This window comes from Procambarus clarkii, chromosome 46 (genome assembly GCF_040958095.1).
Source record: "Procambarus clarkii isolate CNS0578487 chromosome 46, FALCON_Pclarkii_2.0, whole genome shotgun sequence".
NCBI classification, from domain to species: domain Eukaryota; kingdom Metazoa; phylum Arthropoda; class Malacostraca; order Decapoda; family Cambaridae; genus Procambarus; species Procambarus clarkii.
In genome coordinates, this window is record NC_091195.1 from 36158798 (window position 1) to 36164875 (window position 6078).

Here is a 6078-nt window from a genome sequence, read left to right on the forward strand (position 1 = left end):
TTTGTTATTATATTATGTTTAAAAACATAACATTGTTTCCCACTGTCGGAGACGGGCAGCTTGTTAGGCTTGTGTAGGCCTTCCTAAGCCAACGACAGACCTTCCTCAGGATGCATCCCTCAACAGTTGACTAATTTCCAGGTTAATGTTTACTGCTAGGTGAACAGAGGTATCAGGAGGCTGAGCATCTCACACTGCCAGGGGATCAAACTCGGATCTAATCGGTGATGATCCGACTGCTCTAACCACAATACAGTCACTTAACTTACCAAAAATATAAGTGTTTTCCCAAAAAAAAAAAAAAATCTAAATGTGTTCACATGTTTATGCAATATTCGGTTTCAGATTAATTTGTTATTTTCAATTTGTTCTTAAACAAGTTAATTTCTTCAGTCTTTATACTCTTCAGATTTCTGTCATCTAGAAGAACAATTTAACGTTATTAAAACAAGATGTTAGTGTTAAACACTGGGTCAGAAACATATTTTGAGATCAATAAAATAAATAAAATTCCAAAGTCTGCCTCCTGCATTTTGTTTTATTTTATAAATTAAAAATTTTCAATATTTTGACCTAACTCCTGTGATCATTGTGGTGTTGGCTTCTGGTTTAGGTAGAGTAATGGTGCTCATTTTCTCACACAGAAATATACGGTGTAGCATTTAGTAATGTTATTCTCTGCCTTTATCTTGCTCTTGTAAGGACCTATTTAGATTATGCAGTTCAGTTTGGTCACCATACAATATATTGGACATAATTTGGCTTGAACCCGTAAAGTGAAGAATGACAAAAGTTGATCTCAGGAATTAGAAATCTTCCTTATGAAGAGAAATTAAGAAGATATGTTTACACATTCTTCGAAAAGTATATTTGACACGATTGATGTAGTCAAAAGAATGAAAAGTTATATCAAAGGTAATAATGATAAGTTGTTAACTGAAACATCACAAAATAGAACAAGAAACGATAAATCTGTATTAATAAAAAATAATGTCTGTCACTATCTATGTGAGGTTGAAGAACAGACCAAGGGAGCTAGCCTCACCTATTTTGTAACAGTAACTCCTGCTGGGTATGTGCCCAATAGGGGATGGCATATACGTAACGAGTACAACTTTACACAGTGCCAAAGCTACCACTACGACGAACCTTGGTATATCATATTAACAGGGCTTTCAATTATAAATTTATTTTCTTTACAGGGTTCCCAGCTGAGCTTCTGTGCCGATCGCCCTCTCCCCCTCCACTCTCTTAAGGATAATATTCACAGTACAATGTAAACAACATACATTGAGTTTAACTAAGAGAAAACTTTCGTTCCCTGAGCGTCTCTTATAGGAGCAATAATGACGGGCCGCTTAGAGGCGTATAAAGGGGCAACCTAGAGGTGCATAAATGGACCGCCTAGAGGCACGTAAAGTGCCCACCTAGAGACACATATAGAGGCCGCCTAGAGGCTCATAAAGAGGATGCGTAAAGGCTCATAAAGAGGTCGCCTAGAGACACATAAAGGGGCCGCCTAGAGACACATAAAGGGGCCGCCTAGAGGCACGTAAAGAGGCCGCCTAGAGGTGCATAAAGGGGGCCGCCTAGAGGTACGTAAAGAGGCCGCCTAGAAGCTCATAAAGAGGCCGCCTAGAGACACATAAAGGGGCCGCCTAGAGGCACAAAAAGGGGCCGCCTAGAGGCACATAAAGTGGCCGCCTACAGACACTTAAAGGGGCCGCCTAGAGGCACATAAAGGGGCCGCCTAGAGGCACATAAAGGGCCGCCTACATACACTTAAATGGGCCGCCTAGAGGCACATAAAGGGGCCGCCTAGAGGCACATAAAGAGGCCACCTAGAGGCACATAAATGGGCTGCCTAGAGGCGCATAAATATAAGGTATCAGGACGCCAAGAACTAATGATCCTCATTTGATCTTATCAGTGATCATATTAATGATAATGATTATTACTTATAACTTATAAAATAGACCATAGCTTAGTATTAAGGTGTTAATTAGAATAAATAAACATATTATTCATTAATTAGTAATTAAAGTAAATAAATCATGGTTGGCCTAAATCTGGGTTGAGGTAATTGGCCGAGGCTACGAGCGAGGTTGCTCACTTACTCTGGGTTGAGGTAGGGGCCGAGGCTACGAGCGAGGCTGCTCACTTACTCTGGGTTGAGGTAGGGGGCCGAGGCTACGAGCGAGGCTGCTCACTTACTCTGGGTTGAGGTAGGGGGCCGAGGCTACGAGCGAGGCTGCTAACTTACTCTGGGTTGAGGTAGGGGCCGAGGCTACGAGCGAGGTTGCTCACTTACTCTGGGTTGAGGTAGGGGGCCGAGGCTACGAGCGAGGCTGCTCACTTACTCTGGGTTGAGGTAGGGGGCCGAGGCTACGAGCGAGGCTGCTCACTTACTCTGGGTTGAGGTAGGGGCCGAGGCTACGAGCGAGGCTGCTCACTTACTCTGGGTTGAGGTAGGGGGCCGAGGCTACGAGCGAGGCTGCTCACTTACTCTGGGTTGAGGTAGGGGGCCGAGGCTACGAGCGAGGCTGCTAACTTACTCTGGGTTGAGGTAGGGGCCGAGGCTACGAGCGAGGTTGCTCACTTACTCTGGGTTGAGGTAGGGGGCCGAGGCTACGAGCGAGGTTGCTCACTTACTCTGGGTTGAGGTAGGGGGCCGAGGCTACGAGCGAGGCTGCTCACTTACTCTGGGTTGAGGTAGGGGGCCGAGGCTACGAGCGAGGCTGCTCACTTACTCTGGGTTGAGGTAGGGGGCCGAGGCTACGAGCGAGGTTGCTCACTTACTCTGGGTTGAGGTAGGGGGCCGAGGCTACGAGTGAGGCTGCTCACTTACTCTGGGTTGAGGTAGGGGGCCGAGGCTACGAGCGAGGTTGCTCACTTACTCTGGGTTGAGGTAGGGGGCCGAGGCTACGAGCGAGGTTGCTCACTTACTCTGGGTTGAGGTAGGGGCCGAGGCTACGAGCGAGGCTGCTCACTTACTCTGGGTTGAGGTAGGGGGCCGAGGCTACAAGCGAGGTTGCTCACTTACTCTGGGTTGAGGTAGGGGGCCGAGGCTACGAGCGAGGTTGCTCACTTACTCTGGGTTGAGGTAGGGGCCGAGGATACGAGCGAGGCTGCTCACTTACTCTGGGTTGAGGTAGGGGGCCGAGGCTACGAGCGAGGTTGCTCACTTACTCTGGGTTGAGGTAGGGGGCCGAGGCTACGAGCGAGGTTGCTCACTTACTCTGGGTTGAGGTAGGGGGCCGAGGCTACGAGCGAGGCTGCTCACTTACTCTGGGTTGAGTTAGGGGGCCGAGGCTACGAGCGAGGTTGCTCACTTACTCTGGGTTGAGGTAGGGGGCCGAGGCTGCGAGCGAGGTTGCTCACTTACTCTGGGTTGAGGTAGGGGCCGAGGCTACGAGCGAGGCTGCTCACTTACTCTGGGTTGAGGTAGGGGGCCGAGGCTACGAGCGAGGTTGCTCACTTACTCTGGGTTGAGGTAGGGGGCCGAGGCTACGAGCGAGGTTGCTCACTTACTCTGGGTTGAGGTAGGGGCCGAGGCTACGAGCGAGGCTGCTCACTTACTCTGGGTTGAGGTAGGAGGCCGAGGCTACGAGCGAGGTTGCTCACTTACTCTGGGTTGAGGTAGGGGGCCGAGGCTACGAGCGAGGTTGCTCACTTACTCTGGGTTGAGGTAGGGGGCCGAGGCTACGAGCGAGGCTGCTCACTTACTCTGGGTTGAGGTAGGGGGCCGAGGCTACGAGCGAGGCTGCTCACTTACTCTGGGTTGAGGTAGGGGCCGAGGCTACGAGCGAGGTTGCTCACTTACTCTGGGTTGAGGTAGGGGGCCGAGGCTACGAGCGAGGTTGCTCACTTACTCTGGGTTGAGGTAGGGGGCCGAGGCTACGAGCGAGGCTGCTCACTTACTCTGGGTTGAGGTAGGGGGCCGAGGCTACGAGCGAGGTTGCTCACATACTCTGGGTTGAGGTAGGGGGCCGAGGCTACGAGCGAGGTTGCTCACTTACTCTGGGTTGAGGTAGGGGGCCGAGGCTACGAGCGAGGTTGCTCACTTACTCTGGGTTGAGGTAGGGGCCGAGGCTATGAGCGAGGTTGCTCACTTACTGTGGGTTGAGGTAGGGGGCCGAGGCTACGAGCGAGGTTGCTCACTTACTCTGGGTTGAGGTAGGGGGCCGAGGCTACGAGCGAGGTTGCTCACTTACTCTGGGTTGAGGTAGGGGGCCGAGGCTACGAGCGAGGTTGCTCACTTACTGTGGGTTGAGGTAGGGGGCCGAGGCTACGAGCGAGGTTGCTCACTTACTCTGGGTTGAGGTAGGGGGCCGAGGCTACGAGCGAGGTTGCTCACTTACTGTGGGTTGAGGTAGGGGGCCGAGGCTACGAGCGAGGTTGCTCACTTACTGTGGGTTGAGGTAGGGGGCCGAGGCTACGAGCGAGGTTGCTCACTTACTCTGGGTTGAGGTAGGGGGCCGAGGCTACGAGCGAGGTTGCTCACTTACTGTGGGTTGAGGTAGGGGGCCGAGGCTACGAGCGAGGTTGCTCACTTACTGTGGGTTGAGGTAGGGGGCCGAGGCTACAAGCGAGGTTGCTCACTTACTCTGGGTTGAGGTAGGGGGCCGAGGCTACGAGCGAGGTTGCTCACTTACTGTGGGTTGAGGTAGGGGGCCGAGGCTACGAGCGAGGTTGCTCACTTACTGTGGGTTAAGGTAGGGGGCCGAGGCTACGAGCGAGGTTGCTCACTTACTGTGGGTTGAGGTAATGGGCCGAGGCTACGAGCGAGGTTGCTCACTTACTGTGGGTTGAGGTAGGGGGCCGAGGCTACGAGCGAGGTTGCTCACTTACTGTGGGTTGAGGTAGGGGGCCGAGGCTACGAGCGAGGTTGCTCACTTACTGTGGGTTGAGGTAGGGGGTCGAGGCTACGAGCGAGGTTGCTCACTTACTGTGGGTTGAGGTAGGGGGTCGAGGCTACGAGCGAGGTTGCTCACTTACTCTGGGTTGAGGTAGGGGGTCGAGGCTACGAGCGAGGTTGCTCACTTACTCTGGGTTGAGGTAGGGGGCCGAGGCTACGAGCGAGGTTGCTCACTTACTGTGGGTTGAGGTAGGGGGCCGAGGCTACGAGCGAGGTTGCTCACTTACTGTGGGTTGAGGTAGGGGGTCGAGGCTACGAGCGAGGTTGCTCACTTACTCTGGGCTGAGGTAGGGGGTCGAGGCTACGAGCGAGGTTGCTCACTTACTCTGGGTTGAGGTAGGGGGCCGAGGCTACGAGCGAGGTTGCTCGCTTACTCTGGGTTGAGGTAGGGGGTCGAGGCTACGAGCGAGGTTGCTCACTTACTCTGGGTTGAGGTAGGGGGTCGAGGCTACGAGCGAGGCTGCTCGCTTACTCTGGGTTGAGGTAGGGGGTCGAGGCTACGAGCGAGGCTGCTCGCTTACTCTAGGTTGAGGTAGGGGGTCGAGGCTACGAGCGAGGCTGCTCGCTTACTCTGGGTTGAGGTAGGGGGCCGAGGCTACGAGCGAGGTTGCTCACTTACTCTGGGTTGAGGTAGGGGCCGAGGCTACGAGCGAGGTTGCTCACTTACTCTGGGTTGAGGTAGGGGCCGAGGCTACGAGCGAGGTTGCTCACTTACTCTGGGTTGAGGTAGGGGCCGAGGCTACGAGCGAGGCTGCTCACTTACTCTGGGTTGAGGTAGGGGCCGAGGCTACGAGCGAGGCTGCTCACTTACTCTGGGTTGAGGTAGGGGCCGAGGCTACGAGCGAGGTTGCTCACTTACTCTGGGTTGAGGTAGGGGCCAAGGCTACGAGCGAGGTTGCTCGCTTACTCTGGGTTGAGGTAGGGGGCCGAGGCTACGAGCGAGGTTGCTCACTTACTCTGGGTTGAGGTAGGGGCCAAGGCTACGAGCGAGGTTGCTCGCTTACTCTGGGTTGAGGTAGGGGCCGAGGCTACGAGCGAGGTTGTTCGCTTACTCTGGGTTGAGGTAGGGGCCGAGGCTACGAGCGAGGTTGCTCGCTTACTCTGGGTTGAGGTAGGGGGCCGAGGCTACGAGCGAGGTTGCTCACTTACTCTGGATTGAG